A 16,644-nucleotide genomic window follows, 5' to 3' on the forward strand; every position below is an offset into this window, starting at 1 on the left:
CCAATTGCCTAAGTGCCCAGTAAATTTGGAACTAAACACACACTACTTCTTAAATCCCCCATGACATCTCCTGCAAATGACAGAAAATATCCTTATATACTCTTACTTGAAGGTCTCATGGCAAACTAATAACCTTACTCGACATAAATTACCTACATCAAGAATTTTGAAATTGAAAATCGGAGCTACGTTAGTTGATAGGTAATCAAAAGATCCTGAAAAAAGAATCTAGAAACCCAACCTCAAATTCTCCCAAGGCAATGTGGGAACTTTAATTGTGTGTAATCTAAAAGTAGAAAAAGACTTAATTAATGATCAGCAATTATGACCATAAAACTGGAGAATCCCTCTTGTTCCTTGCAAATTGAGAACGACTGGCATCTTACTCCAGCTCTGGAACTACTGATCATCTCTGAAATGTTCTGTGAAATAGCTTACCAAGCTGCTCTGTTATACCATAACAAAACACTGCAAAAATAAAACATGTTTGGATGTGCCAACTGAATCAATGTCTTCCTTCTCATAAACAACTGGGGACCTGAGCTTAAGTTAAGAGAGCTGTCTAACAGAATTGTCAAGGAAAAGTATGGATGGCATCACAGGTCTCTGAGGTAATGGGACAGTGAAGACTTCTCTTCATATTGTGTGGAATGATACCATATAAAACCATACTGTATTAGCAAGTCTGGACATCCTGAGGCACTGAAAGCCTAGAGAAGCAGCACCTCAGTATTCTTAGTGATTTAAGAACATATCACTCACATGATCAAACCCGATTCAGTGTGAAGAGATAAAAACAACATACCAAGAAGCAAAATCAGATATAAATAAAAATAAAAAGCCAATCTGGTGAAGCTAAAACATAAGATTATTTGGCAGTTAAGCAGCAAAAGCAGTGTGCTATTGACAAAGCCAAATGATAACATATTAAAGCTCTGCAAACCTCTTATAGCCATGAAGGGTAACAGACAATAAAACCATTAATCAGAGACCCATCCTCAAAAACAGTGAAGTTCAAAAGCAAGTTTGAAAGAAACTCGACAGTCTTCGGCTGGAAGTGATAATGAATGAGCCATCTTAACTTCGGCTTGTGGTCAGCATTACATAAACTAATTTGCAGTCTACACTGGGAACCCCTGCTTGTGCGATCAATGGGAGGTCCATCTCCTACACCACTGCTACCTCAGAAACGGCACCGGAGGTGAGGAAGACGGGCTGGTGTCCTGGTGAGGTTGAGATGGTGTGCTAATTGGCCGCTGGTCCCTAGAATACTCCTGGTTAATGTTTAGACCCTGGACAATAAACTGTGCAAACTGAGAGCCGGAAACAAAGGAATGTAATGTTTTGTGCTTTGTGGAGACCTGGCTGACGGATGAGATACTGAATCATGCCATCAAGCCCTTAGCCCCCATTACCTGTTCTGGGCGGACCGGCCTAAAATCCTCTCTGGGAAGAGTAAAGGAGGTGTGGTGTGCTTCATGGTTAATAATACTTGGTGTGACCCCCGGAACGTGCATGCCGTCAAATCATTTTGTTCTCCAGATCTGGAGTACCTGGTGCTGCTGTGCAGACCTTTCTGGCTGCCTACAGAGTTCACGGCTGTTATTATTACAGCTGTATACAATCCACCACAAGCTGATACTGACCTGGCTCTTAAGGAACTGTACAAGACCATCAGCACACTGGAAACTGCACACCCAGAGGCTGGCTTCATTGTCGCCGGTGATTCTAATCGAGTGTCACTGACTAAAGTCTCTCCGAAGTTTTGCCAACACATCTAGGTGAGCACATAGGGAGATAGCGTACTCCACCACTGCCACTCTCCCTTCCGCAACGCTTACAAAGCACTCCTTCACCCCCCCATTTGGAAAATCAGATTACTTCTCCACCTTGCTGCTGCCGAGGTACAGGCAGAAGCTGAAACAAGAGGCAGCCAGAGTTAAGACCATCCACTGTTGGTCTACCAATCAGCCTCCAAGCTACAGGACTGCTTTGATGATGTCGACTGAGAAGTCTTTCATGATGACAATATCTCCCAGTTCACGGAAGGGGTCATGAGTTTCATCCGGAAGTGCATCGAGGATGTTGTCCCCCAGATATCGGTCAGGGTCTATCTAAACCAAAAATTCAAGATCAATAGTTCCATGGAAGCTACACTGTCTGCATGATACAGCTTACGTTGCTGGTAACCACCAGGGACTCAAGAAATGCAGCTACAATCTGCGTCAAGTCATCAAGGCAGCAAAACAACAATACAGGGACAAGATCCACACTCAACTCTCTACCAACACAAGCAGCTTATGGCAAGGTTTGCACACCACTGCAGACTTCAAAGCTAAACACAGTGGCATTTCTGACATCACTGCCTCTCTCCCAGATGAGCCAAATTTTTTTTACGCGCGATTCAATGTTGCCAATACTAAGCATCTGAAGAGAGCTGCTGAAGCGACCTGCAGCTTGGTCATCTCTGAGGCCGAAGCACACAGGTGTTTCCAACGAGTGGACAGTCACAAGGCTGTGGAGCTGGATAGCATCCCAGGGTGGGTACTCAAGAGTGTGCACAGCACAACTGGCAGACATGTTTATAGACATTGTTAATCTCTCCCTCTCCCAGGGTAGAATGCTTTCCTGCTTCAAAACATCCACCATTGTTCCTGTACCTAAAAAGACCAAGGTAACATGTCTGAACAACTGGCATCCTGTTGCACTCACCTTAATAATAAGCAAATGCTTTGAGAGGCTGGTCAAGGACTACATCTGTAGCACGCTACCACCCACACTGGACTCCCTACAATTCACCTACTGATAAAACTGATCAACAAGGTGACGCAATAGCCATAGCTCTACACACTGTCCTTACACATCTGGAGAAGAGGGATGCTTATGTGAGAATGCTGTTCTTGGACTACAGTTCAGCATTCAAAAACAGAATTCCCCCCAGGCTGAACAAGATGATCAGAGACCTTAGACTTCATCCTGATTTGTGTAGCTGGATCCTGGACTTCCTGTCAGATCGCTGGCAGGTGGTAACAGTGGGCTCTCTCACCTCTGCCCCACAACACAGCTGCCCCTCAGTGCTGTGTCCTAAGCTCCCTCCTTTACTCTCTGTATACCCATGACTGTGTCGCCACCCACAGCTCCAATCTGCTTATTAAATTTGCTGACGACACTACACTTATTGGCCTAATCTCAAATAATAATGAGGGAGCCTACAGAGAAGAAGTCATCACCCTGACACGGTGGTGTCAAGAAAACAAACTCTCCCTCAATGTCATAAAAACAGAGGAGCTGGTTGTGAACTACAGGAGAAATGGAGACAAGCTAACACCTATTGACATCAATGGATCTGGGGTTGAGAGAGTAAGCAGCTTTAAGATCCTCGGCATACACATCATCGAGCATCTCACGTGGCCTGTACATACCAGCTGTGTGGCGAAAAAGGCACGATAGCGCCTCTTTCACCTCAGATGGTTGAAGAAGTTTGGTATGGGCTCCCAAATCCTAAGAACTTTCTACAGGGGCACAATTAAGAACATCCTGACTGGCAGCATCACTGCCTGGTATAGGAACTGTACTTCCCTCAATTGCACAATTGCAGAGAATGGTGTGGACAGCCCAGCGCATCCGTAGATGTGAACTTCTCACTATTCAGGATATTTACAAGGACAGATATGCAAAAGGGCCTGAAGGTTAATTGGGGACCCGAATTACCCCAACCACAAACTACTTCTTCCACCTGGCCATCAGACTGATTAATTCATTCTGATACAATTGTATTTCTATGTTATATTGATTGTCCTGTTGTACACACTATTTATTATAAATTTCTATAAAAGATTTTTACTCCTCATGTATATGAAGGATGTAAGAAATAAAGTCAATTCAATTCAATCAGTTCACCATACAATTCCAAGAAAAAACTGAATTGACTAGACACAGCAAAGAATTTGGGCCATGACAGGATCACAGACTTCTACACAAGCAGCCATATATTGAGCCAACTATCCCAGTATTAATCACCAATGTACATTGTGAAGGACAAATCCAACGTACCAATTAATTCCTAATCAGCAATGTACAGTCCTATCAGAGGTTCTTCTTCATACATTCAGTGAATGAAAATGCCTTTTTGAATAGAACTGAGGAGCAGAGTAACATAAATAGAGGCTATGTGGGTCTATTAGCCTAAGCTATATCTTGGAGAACATTTGCATTCTTCCACCCTGCAATCATTCAAGTTTTTATTAAATTCCCTTTTGAAGGCTCCATTGTACCCATATCTAACACTGCATCAGGCGTGCATTTTCAATCCTAGCTGACTGAGCATTTACTTTTTTCCCCCTCAAGTTAACTTGACACAGCCTCATAATAGAGGGATGTCATTTTAGAACGGAGATGAAGAAGAATTTCTTTAGTCAGAGAGTAATAAATCTGCAGAATTCATTGCAACAGGCAGCTGTGGAGCTAAGTCTATATGTATATCTAAGGCAGAGGTTGATAGATTCTTGATTGGTCAGGGCACGAAGGGATACGGGGAGAAGGCAGGAGATTGGGACTGAGGAAAAATAGATCAGCCATGATGAAATGGCAGAGCAGACTCGATGGGCCAAATGGCCCAATCTGCTCCTACGTCTTATGGTCTAACTGTTAATTGCTTTCATTCTGCGCTCTCTAGTTAGGGATTCTTCAGACACCAAAAATTGTTTTCCTATAAGTAAATGATCCATGATTTTAAACACTAGCATCCTCTGAGTCTTCCCTGCTGTAAGAGAAAGTGGTTGCATTAGCTGTCTTAAATTCCTCAATTCTTAAAAGTACTAGCAGTTTGGTACCTTTGCTTAAGAAAGGGAAAGAGAAAGTAGAGCTTATTATCGTCATTAGGAAAATGTTGGGAACCATTAGCATGAAATAATTACACAATCAATATGACTTAATGAAAGGAAAACTGTTCAGTAAATTAAGTACCTGTGAGGATGTAACCAGCAGAATAGGTATAGGGAGAACTAAAAGATTCCAAAGCCATTTACTAAGGCATCACATGAGAACCCTCACAAGTGATAAGGGCTCCTGAAATTATAGGCCATTTTTAACCTGGCAAAATGTAACCAGTGACAAGGCCTTAGGTATTAATTCTCCCATTAATGACATATGAAGAAACTGAGTTTCACATTCTAGCAACCCCTGTGTTATGGGTGGGGATGGGGTTGTTGCCTTCCTGCCTCCCTAGAAAACAGTCCATTTTCCATGAGCCGAAGCTGAGTCACCTACATGATGAGAAAAGAGAGCTGAAAAAGAATTGTATTTATTTACCCTTTCTCAAATGAACTCTTGAGAGCAAATTTTATTCTCTATCTCTGGATAAATTTTGTATGATGATTCGTGACTTCTATGAAGGTGACTTTCCAATATCCAAAAGGACATAATATGGGGTTCACCTGTACTCAAGTTTGCTAAGTGAAAATAGGTAGGAAAGTAAATTGTGAAGAAGAAACAAAAGTCGATGAAAGGGTGCAGATACATTAAATGAGTGGAATTAAAAGATAGCAGTGGGAGAATAATGAAAAATCAAAGGATGATGGTGTTCAAAAAATCTAGTTGTCATTTTAAAATTACAAAGTTAGCCAGAAAGCAATCAAGGTAAATGGAGACTTGTTGAGATATTATGAATGAGGAGATGTTTTCAGTCTTGAAGTGCATAAAAGTGAATAAATTCTCATGGCCTGACCAGGATGTTGTAGGAAGCGAGGGAAAAAAATGCGGGGACTCTGGCAGAGATTTTGGCTCCTTTGTTCAAGATGGCACTGATAAGTGGCAGCTCTCTGCATGCAGCTCCAAAAGGAATTGTTAAATATTCCTGTTTAGGACTACTACAAATGATATCCATAGCCACAGCCATGGGTACTTCAGTAAGCAACATAATTTTAAGATGTTTAAAAAATCTATTAATCCTCAAAATTGATGGACTCTGGTCTGCAGACTCAGATCATAAGTGCAGTTCCCCTTTAAGAAAAAGGAAAAGAGGAAAGCGAGCTGGTCTGCAATTAACTCACAAAGCCCTTAGAACACACAATCCCGACTATCTTGCTCACAAATGTACAATCTTTGAAAATAAAACTGAAGACCTCTGAACAAAATTGCAGTACCAGGAGTTTTAACTTTTCAAGGTAGATGAGTCGGAATATGCTTCATAAATAACTCATCATGGTGCGTCACAACTCTCGCTCTCAACACTCTGAACTCCCAACTCTTATATTCATTGTCCTGCTCTATAAAGGCAAAGATGGTGGAGGCCATATCATTAGATATGTTTAAGGTGAAACAGATCAATACTTGATAGATTAAGGAATTGTGTATTATGGGAATCACCACAGAAGGCTGGCGTAGATCAGCCACGACCACACTGAGTGACAAGGCAGGCTTCAAGATTCAAGATTGTTTAACATCATATCATAATTGTTACTCTGGATCCAATGCAACACAAACAAATCAAAGATAAAGAACACAAAAACAATACTAAAAATACCTACAATAAATATAAATACATAAGATTGTTTTTGTACATAGACTGATTATATGTCCATAAAGTGACGCCAGGCTGTATATAAGGTAACTGATGGGAAATAATAAATCGGTGGAGTTGTGGATGGAGGTGTTGGTCAGTCTGATTTTGAGTCTGGTGGTTCTGGTGTGCAAGCTACATAGCCTCCTGGCTGATGGGAATGGGACAAACATTCCACGACCAGGGTGTGTGGAATCTTTCATGATGTTACTGGCCCTTTCTGTATAAATGTTCTTGATGGCAATTAGGCTGGTGCCAGTAATGCAATTGGGCAAATATGACTATCTGTTGTAGAGCCTTCCTGTCCGCTGTAGTGCAGTTTCTGTACCAAGCAGTAATGTAGCTTGTTAGGATGTTCTCTACTGCACATCTGCAGAATGAAGTGAGTATGGATAAGCAAAGTCCAGCTCTCCTCAGTCTCCTCAGAAAGCAGAGGCATTAGTGAGCAATCTTGGCTGAGTAGGATGTGTTCTGGGACCATGAGAGATTATATGTGATGTGCCCTCCAGGGAGTTGAATCTGTTTGCAGTTTCCACTACTGTGCTGCTGAAGTAAAGGGGTGTGTGAATGATGCAAGTTTTCCTGAAGTTAATAACCATCTCCTTTGTCTTGTTAACACTGAGGAAGAGGTTATTAAGGAGCCTAGTGGCTTACCCATGCTATTTTCTTGTGCTCATAATTGCAGATTCTATAATTAGGGTTCATAGAAGCAGCAAAAATGGACAGTCACTATTTAAATATAAAGTTAGAAGAACATCTCCCAAAGCATTACGAACCTTTGTAATTCTCTACCCGAGAAATGTGAATGCTGAGTCATTAAGAATATTCAACACTGTGGGTTTCAGATACAATCAAATCATCCATGACATTACTGTCTTATGTTGCATCCATGAGTCAGACTGAATACTGTTAAACTAATAATACTCAAAGAAGTGCATTTTATATACAAGTCATTAAGAACATCATGCACAGAAACAAAGAAAAGGTACAACACAATACAGGCCCTTCAGCCCACAATGCTGTGCTGAACATGTACTTTAGAAATTACCTAGGGTTACCCATAGCCCTCTATTTTCCTAAGCTCCATATACCTATCCAGGAACCTCTTAAAAGACCCTATTGTATCCGCCTCCACCACAGTTGCCGGCAGCCCATTCCACACACTCACTACTCTCTGCGTAAAAAACTTACCCCTGACATCCCCTCTGTACTTACTTCCAAGCACCGTAAAACTGTGCTCTCTCGTGTTAGCCATTTCAACCCTGGGAAAAAGCCTCTGACTATCCACATGATCAATGCCTCTCATTATCTTATACGGGTGTATGGTGTGTCAGGGAGGGGTAGCACCTCTGGTGGGGGAACATGTCGAGTTCTTTTCAAGGTGGTTAGTCCACCTTTGGTCCCCACTTGGCACTCAGCTCTCACCTGTGGCTCCCCGTTGCTGTTTGCATGCGACAGCGGCCATATTCTGGGCAACGGCTTCAAGCAGCCAGCTAAACCAGGTGAGGGTAGCCAACGGGTCTCAAACCCTCGGTGAGATAGGGAGTTGTCTATCCCAGCATGTGAAGACAGACTCCGGAAGATTGAGTGGACGAGACCAATGGAAGGTCCAATGTTAAGAAGGTGGTCTCTGCAAGCGTCATGGAACGTGTAGAGCAGGACAAGACACACGACACATCCACTGCACCTAGTCCCACCTCCAGTTGTCTCAACTCTGTCTTGCCACTGGATCCAGTTGGGAATTGGGAAGACAAGGTGAGGCTGACGCTGCGCAACTCTCCCTCACTTAAATCCAAATCACGTGCTAGTCTCAACACCCTCATAATGGTGTTGTGGTCCTCATTGACGTTGACGATGGACGAGCACACACGTTTTAAGAAAGATTACTATTTCCTTTTCTCCCTGACCCATTATATCCCACTCTTCATTCAACGTTACTCTCTGTATTTACAGTGCCTATAAGAAGTATTCACCTCCCCCACTGGAAGTTTTCATGTTTTATTGTTTTACAATGTTGAAACACTGTGGTGTTAATTTTGCTTTTAGACTCTTTCGTATCAAAGCGAAACAGATCTCTACAAAGTGATCTAAATTAATTGCAAATATAAAACACAAAATAATTGATTGCATAAATATTCATCCCCTTTAATACGACACACCAAATCATCATTGGTTTTAGAAGTCACATAATTAGTAAATGGAGAACAACACACATAAGAGTTGCTGGTGAATGCAGCAGGCCAGGAAGCATCTGTAGGAAGAGGTACAGTCGACGTCTCAGGCCGAGACCCTTCGTCAGGACTAACTGAAAGAAGAGCTAGTAAGAGATTTGAAAGTGGGGGGGGGAGATCTGAAATGATAGGAGAAGAAGGGAGGGGGAGGGATGGAGCTAAGAGCTGGACAGTTGATTGGCAAAAGGGATATGAGAGGATCATGGGACAGGAGGCCTAGGGAGAAAGAAATGGGGGAGGGGGGAAGCCCAGAGGATGGGCAAGGGGTATAGTGAGAGGGACAGAGGGAGAAAAAGGAGAGAGAGAAAAAGATTGTGTGCAAATAAATAAATAAATAAATAACAGATGGGGTACGAGGGGGAGGTGGGGCATTAGCGGAAGTTTGAGAAATCAATGTTCATGCCATCAGGCTGGAGGCTACTCAGACGGAATATAAGGTGTTGTTCCTCCAACCTGAGTGTGGCTTCACCTTTACAGTACAGGAGGCCGTGGATAGACATATCAGAATGGGAATGGGACTTGGAATTAAAATGTGTGGCCACTGAGAGATCCTGCTTTGTCTGGCAGACAGAGCGTAGGTGTTCAGCGAAACGATCTCCCAATCTGCGTCGGGTCTCGCCAATACATAGAAGGCCGCACTAAGCACATCTTCCCTCCGCACCCCCCCCCCCAGCTTTCCGCAGGGATCACTCCCTACGCGACTCCCTTGTCCATTCGTCCCCCCCATCCCTCCCCACTGATCTCCCTCCAGGCACTTATCCTTGTAAGCGGAACAAGTACTACACATGCCCTTACACTTCCTCCCTTACCACCATTCAGGGCCCCAGACAGTCCTTCCAGGTGAGGCGACAGTTCACCTGTGAGTCGGCTGGGGTGATATACTGTGTCTGGTGCTCCCGATGCGGCCTTCTAGGGAACTGCAACTTGGGAGAAGATTTGTTTTCTAGCAAGGCAATGACCCCGAGAATAAAGCCAAAGCTGCACAGGAATGGCTTAAAAACAACAAAGTTAATGTCCTGGAGTGGCCAAGCCAGACCCCAATCCAAATGAGAATTTGTGGCTGAACTTGAAAAGGGCTGCTCACTCACAATCTCCATGTAACCTGACAGCCTTGAGCAGTTTTGTAAAGAAGAATGGGGAAAAATTGCACTGTCCAGAAGTGCAAAGCTGATAGAGACCTATCCACACAAACTCAAGGCTGTAATTGCTGCCAAAGGTGCACCTACTAAATACTGACTTGAAGGAGGTGAATACTTATGAAATCAGTTACCTTGTGATTAAGATTTGCAATTCATTTAGATCATTTTTAGAAATCTGTTTTCACTTCGACATAACAATCTTTTTCAGTTAATCAGTGTCAAAAAAGCCAAATTAAATTCTTTCAAATTGAATACCTTTTATAGGCACTGTAGTACCACTTGTTTTGTATCACACTATTGGCTAAAATCTCTTGAAATTTTCCCTTAACTGTTTGTTCCTTTAAGACCGGACTGAAAATAAAAATAGATTTCTCATCACCACTAGCTATACCTTCTGCTTTGGCTTAGAGTAAATGTTTGTCTAATTAGGTTTTGACATGTCTTGAATATTGGACCAGATGGTGTGATTCTGCTCTGTGTGTTGTAGTCTTTGGCTACGTCCACACTAGACTGGATAATTATGAAAACGCTGGTTTCGAGTAAAAACGTCAGGCATCCACACTAGGCATTTTTCAAAATATCTCTGTCCTCACTAAAACAGATATTTGGGCGAATCTACTCCTACTGTGCATGCGCAGACACATCTACAGAAAACAAGCGAAGAGAAAACGGTATAATATTTACGTTTCCATGGCGGCGTTGTGCTATTTCCATTGGACAAAAACTAGAGCACCTACAACAACAGCGAAAGAAAGGTTTCAACAATGTCTTCGAGGAATACAAAGAAAACTGGGAAAATCAGACCGGACTTCTTCGTTTAGACAGACAATGAAGTAGAGCTGTTTCTGCAAGTTACAAACGATTACAGGTTTCCCCCGTCACCCGAAGGTAGAGCATTCCTATGAAATGGTTCGTGAGCCGAAATGTCGTAAAGCGAAGAAGGAATTACCATTTAATTATATGGGGAAATTTTGTGAGCGTTCGCAGACCCAAAAATAACCTACCAAATCATGCCAAATAACACGTGAAACCTACAATAACAGTAACATACAGTAAAAGCAGGAATAATATGATAAATACACAGCCTATATAAAGTAGAAATACTTTTCCACAATCACTGCCGGCACTGTTCGCTGAAGCGAAAATCTCACGCAAGCGCTGTTGGCAAAAACACTCCAGTAACCTTTAAGCTATGAAGCTGCCAAATCATACCAAATAACACGTAAAAATACACAGCCTATATAGAGTAGAAATAATGTATGTACAGTGTAGTATCATTTACTGGAATTGGGAAGACAGCATAGAGCACACTGATAATGATGTGTTAGACTGAGTCGTCGCAAGTTGGGTGGTGCAGTGGCCCCCACCCTCCAGGCCGCTGACCGATACATTGTCCCGAAGCATGCAGGGGTCCAGCAGTAGCCGGAAGGCTTTAAGAAAAAAGCTGAAATAAATATGTTAATTAATTAGGTGCCGCCCAAAACGTAATTGTCCGCCCAGATCAGAAGCGATTGCCGATTGCGTCGTCTCTGATCTGGGCCGACATTTATGTGCCGGGCGACACCTAATTAATTAGCATGTTTATTTCGGCTTTTTTCTTAAAGATGTGCTGTGTGCCTCCCAGCTACCGCTGTATTCTCCGCGAATCGGTATCTGTCCGTGGCCTGGGGGTTGAGGTGGTGGGACACTGGGGTGTCATCTCGTCATCGTCTGTTTCCATTAGGGCAGGCAGGTCATCTTCTATCTCTACCCACCTCGATGTCGAAGATCGAGGTTCGTCGTTTGCTGTGGCTGATGTGGAAGGCTTGCTTGACTGCTGAGCCTCGACCATTTTTCTATCAGACAGTTCTTTGTAAGGACTCAAACCATCCTGCAAATATCCCCTAAACCAACGTACCCTTTCAAAATTAAAGTCGTACTTTATCATTGCAGCAAGAATCTCACGCAATTGCTTCATGTTTATTTTGCTACTGCATTCGGTTTCGATTGTTATCCTTTCCTCTTCCAACTGCATCAGCTCTTCATCTGGATGCCAAAACCTCTTCAACATCATCTTCGTCAGCTTCCACAAGCCAAACTCACGTTGTCCTTACTTCGTTCACCACGATCAAAATGCTTAATTATGTCTAGTTTTACGCTAAGTGTAATACCCTTATGAGCTCCTTCAGGCTTTTCCAATACCTCAGAACTCATCTTGCTAACGGCTGCTCAATGCAACGTGTTTAAGCAATGCCGGTGAGAATCCGGGGAAGAGCGGCTGCTCGGGGTGCCTTTTATCGCGCGCTGATTTTTTCGAGCGCTGCTTTTTTATCACGCGCTGATTTTTTTCGTAACAGTGAAAACACCTTCTGTTAGCGAAAACTGGGTACTAATGTAGGTCTTTCGTAACAGTGAGGTTTCGTAAGGCGAATGTTCAAAAAGCGGGGAACACCTGTACAAAGTCAGCAAAGCAGTGGAGATGTTTAATTCCAAACAAGCTATTAACGTAGACAATAAAGTAAACAACACACGCATGAAGCCGTCCTCTGCCCAAGATCAACAAGGTCAACAATTACAAAATGTTAAATGTTCAACTCGACATAGACTACCAATCCCACAACAAACCCAAACCTATTAGGAGTAGAAGAGGGCACTCAACTCAATTTGAAATACTAACTACAAAGTCAGATGTGTACAGCAATTCGTTTCCCCCCCCCCGCACAATTAAAGCATGGAATAATCTTAATCCTAACAGAGTCACACAACCAAACTTAATTAAATTTAAGGCAGCTTTTCTTCTTCAAAAATCTCTTTCTTAAGCCCACCCTCCACCACCTCCAGTTTAAATTCCATGCAGAATATTTTGCAGGATCAAGAACCAAGAACCAAGAGAGTGGAATCTTCTGCCGCCAGACCTGCGCAGTATTTCTGACATTAATATTTTTAAAGATAGACTCAATCAAATCAATTTAGGGGATCTAGTCAAAAAAGCTCACTTTACAATTTAACTCTCACGCCATTCACACCGACTGCACGTTATAACAGCTGTGGTCAGTCAGCGACAGTGCCGGCTTGGAGACCACGGGGTACAGGAGATCGAGGATACGACCACCGCAGATTGGGAGACCGGAGGGTACGGACAGAAGATCAGAGGATGTAAACAGAGAAACCAAGGGGACCAGCTTGAAAGCCACCTCCAGTTTAAATTCCATGCGGAATATTTTGGAGGATCGAGGATCAAGAACCAAGAACAGCCGTCCGGCAGTGCTTGCGCAGTACCAAGCAGAAGCAGAAAAAGCATTGTTGTTGTGGTGTCGTCATGACAACGTTTTTAAACCTCTCCGTTTACCCTGTCCACACTACAACGCGAGACAATCGTTTTCAAATTTGCACTCTGGAGACTGTTTTCAAAAATCTCTGTTTTCGGGGGATGAAAATGCCGTTTCAGTGTGGACGGAAGGTCAAAACAAAGAGAAAAAGCTTCGTTTTCAAAATTATCTGGTGTAATGTAGACGTAGCCTTTGTTAGGTTCATGAAATCTTTGCAACTGTATGGCTCCCTACACAGCAGTAGAATTGATGCTCTGGTGCTCCCGTGAGACGTAGTGGGCTACAAGTGGGCAATTGTGGCCATTCAGTAGTTTGTGCAACTGGAATTTAGGCCTTTCAATATTTGATAGTTTTCAATAAGATCACCCCTAGTACTTGTAAACCCCAGCAAAAATAGGCCGAGAGCCATCAAACGCTCCTCATTCCCTGGATTATTCTCGTGAACCTTCTTTGGACCCTCTTCAATGCCAGCACATATTTTTTTTATATAAGGGGCTCAAAGCTACTCATAATACTCAAAATGCGGTCTGACCAATGCCTTATAAAGCCTCAGCACTATATCTTTGCTTTTATTTAATAGCCCTCTCAAAATGACTATCAACGTTGCATTTGCCTCCATTAGCTCCTTTATTGTTTACTTGCACTATACTTCACTACATGTATTTTGAATTATATTTTATTAACTCATTTATGGTATAAAATTTTGGTTTCTGCGCTGTGTGTGATATATGCTGTGTATTTGCGCTGTGGTCCACAGGAACATTGTTTCATTTGGTTGTGTATATGTACAGTCCAATAACAATAAATTTGAAATTAAAATCCTGTTGCATCTCTGCTTTCTGAATTTGCTTCCCTATTAGAAAATAGTCTACGCCTTTATTCCTTCTACCAAAGTGCATGACCATACACTTCCCTATTCTATTCCATCTGTTACTTGCTTGCCCATTCTCCTAATATGCCTAAGTCCTTCTGCAAACTTCATGCTTTCTCAAGACTACCCTCCACCTGTCTTTGTATCAGATGAAAACTTAGCCTCGAAACTATCAATTCCATCATTCAAATCATTGTTAATATCATGAAAAGAAGCAGTCCCAAGACTGACCCCTGCAGAACTCCACTCATCATCGGCAGCCTACTAAAAAGTGCACCTTTTATGCCGACTCGTAGACTCCTGCCAGTCAACCAATCTTCTATCTATCTATAACTTTATTTAAAATCTGTTGTTGAATGGGGCTGCAAACATGTGGTGAGTGGATCTGACCCTTTGGCTTAGAGTCTTCCAGAAAACTCCTAGACTTCAACATGAGCAGCAAAACCCCAAATAGAACTAGGCAATATTTGCAAGATAACAATGAAAAATCAGCATCTTTTGATTTCTCTAAGATTCTCTACAATCTACATTTACAGCATGCTACCACCCACAATGGATCGCCTACCAACACAACCAATCGACAGATGATGCAATAGCCACAGCTCTACACAACGTCCTTACACATCTGGTGAAGAAGGATGCTTATGTGAGAGTACTGTCCTTGGACTACAGTTCAGCATTCAACACCATAATTTCCCCCAGGCTTGACAAGAAGCTCAGAGACCTTGGCCTTCATTCTGCCTTGTGCAGCTGGATCCTGGACTTCCAGTCAGATCACAGGCACTTGGTAAGAGTTAGCTCCCTCACCTCTGCTCCTCTGACCCTCAACACAGGAGCCCTTCAGGGCTGTGTCCTCAGCCCCCTCCATTACTCTCTATATACACAGGACTGTTGCCACTCACAACTCCAATTTGTTAATTAAATTTGCTGACAATACTGAATCGCCTTATCTAAATTAATAACGAGGCAGCCTACAGAGAAAAAGTCATCACCCTGACACAGTAGTGTCAAGAAGACAATCTCTCCCTCAATGTCGCAAAAACAAAAGAGCTGGTTGTTGACTACAGGAGGTATGGAGACAGGCTAACCCCTATTGACATCAATGGATCTGGAGTTAAGAGGGTGAACAGCTTTAAGTTCCTCGGCATAAACATCACTGAGGAGCTCACGTGGTCTGTACGTACTGATTATGTGGTGAAAAAAGCACAACAGTGCCTCTTTCACCTCAGATGGTTGAAGAAGTTTGGCGTGAGTCCCTAAATCCGAAGACTTTCTACATGGGCACAATTGACTGGCTACATCACTGCCTGGTATGGGAACTGTACTTCCCTCAATTACACGATTCTGCAGAGAATGGTGCGGACAGCCCAGTCCATCTGTAGATATGAACTTCTCAATATTCAGGATATTTACAGAGACGTGCGTAAAAAGGGCCCAAGGGATTATTGGGGACCTGAGTCACCCCAACCACAATCTATTCCAGCCGCTACCATCCAGAAACAGCATTAAAGCCAGGACCAACAGACTCCAGGACAGCTTCTTCCAGCAGGCCAGCAGACTGATTAATTCACGCTGATAAACTTGTATTTCTATGCTATACTGACTGTCCTGTTGTACATACTATTTATTACAAGTAACTATAAATTGCACATTTAGACAGAGACGTGACGTAAAGATTTTTATTCCTCATGTACAGTATATGAAGGATGTAAGAAATAAAGTCAATTAAATTCAATCAGGAAGGAAAAGAATCCACAAAGACGGGATAACTCAGGTCACCTATAATGTGCCTATCAAGCTTTTTCCGTTGAGGTTGGCTGAAACTAGAACTAGAGATCTTATGTTAATGGAGAAAAGTAAAAACTTTTAGTGAGAGCATGAGGGGTACTTTTTCTACTCAGAGGTTGGTGAGAGTGTGGAATAAGCTGCCAGCGGAAGTGGTAGACGTGGGTTTGATTTCAACATTCAGGAGAAGTTATTAAGCATATGGATGGGAGGGGTGTGGAGGGCTATGTTCCAGGTGCAGGACGATGGGACTAGACAGAATTATCATTCTGTCTGTTTCTGTGCTGCCGTGCTCTAATACTCAATAATAATGGCTCATCTCTATCAAGAAACCCGACAGCAAACCCTACTCCATGTTAGAAGTCTATGGCGAAAACGGTAGCTTTTCACTATTATCCTTACATTAAAGCAATCTTTGGCCAGCAGCTTTATTTTTGTCAATGCCCCTTGATTTATTACTGGCATATCAGCATGTCATCTTTTCTTGGATGGTTGGCGGGAGAGAGGGAAACAAGGTGCTTGCTTATGGGGATAAGGTCTTTTCATTCTCCACAGTCCATATTGGGAAAAAAAAATTCTCATTTCATTTTTAACACTGATTTTGGAATGGACCCTAAAACATTACATCAAGCTTCTGGTATCCTCCTAATTGAAAGCATGTTGCCTTGCACTAACATTTTTTTTAACTAGTGTGGAACGTGACTGACAGAAATCTTGCCAACTAGATCTACAGATTTTGTTTAAAATTACT

At 42.6% G+C, this 16,644-nt stretch overlaps 1 protein-coding gene across 9 annotated transcripts in view; it reads right to left on the minus strand.

Moving 5' to 3' along the window:
- The window catches only part of LOC134344341 (growth factor receptor-bound protein 10-like), a 242,278-nt gene that overhangs the window by 38,777 nt on the left and 186,857 nt on the right, over positions 1-16,644 (minus strand). The gene's annotated exons all lie outside the window — the stretch shown is intronic.

This window comes from Mobula hypostoma, chromosome 3 (genome assembly GCF_963921235.1).
Source record: "Mobula hypostoma chromosome 3, sMobHyp1.1, whole genome shotgun sequence".
In the NCBI taxonomy this organism is placed as follows: Eukaryota; Metazoa; Chordata; class Chondrichthyes; order Myliobatiformes; family Myliobatidae; genus Mobula; species Mobula hypostoma.